The following is a 224-nucleotide window of genomic DNA, read 5'->3' as shown; positions in this document are numbered from 1 at the left end:
GTAAGAAACTTATATTCAACTGTATCGCACCCATTCGCCATTGGTCAGTGAAAAATGTAAAGAACACGTTTTGTAGTTAAAGAGCTTAAACTTGCAAACACAACAGTGCAGCCCTTTAAAATCAACTCCTGGCAGCTAACACCCATCTCACTAACCATCTCACCTTCTCCTTCCTCCCCCTCTGTCCATCTGACCTGGCAAACATGACACTCACACCCCCCCCC

General features: G+C 45.5%; 1 protein-coding gene across 1 annotated transcript in view; it reads left to right on the top strand.

Annotated features, from left to right (window-relative positions):
- The window catches only part of myoc (myocilin), a 6,957-nt gene that overhangs the window by 4,432 nt on the left and 2,301 nt on the right, over positions 1–224 (top strand). The window lies entirely within an intron of this gene.

Source organism: Morone saxatilis, unplaced genomic scaffold, assembly GCF_004916995.1.
Source record: "Morone saxatilis isolate NCDOM2014 unplaced genomic scaffold, NCSU_SB_2.0 Contig12, whole genome shotgun sequence".
NCBI classification, from domain to species: Eukaryota; Metazoa; Chordata; class Actinopteri; family Moronidae; genus Morone; species Morone saxatilis.
This window is presented reverse-complemented; position numbering and strand designations above follow the sequence as displayed.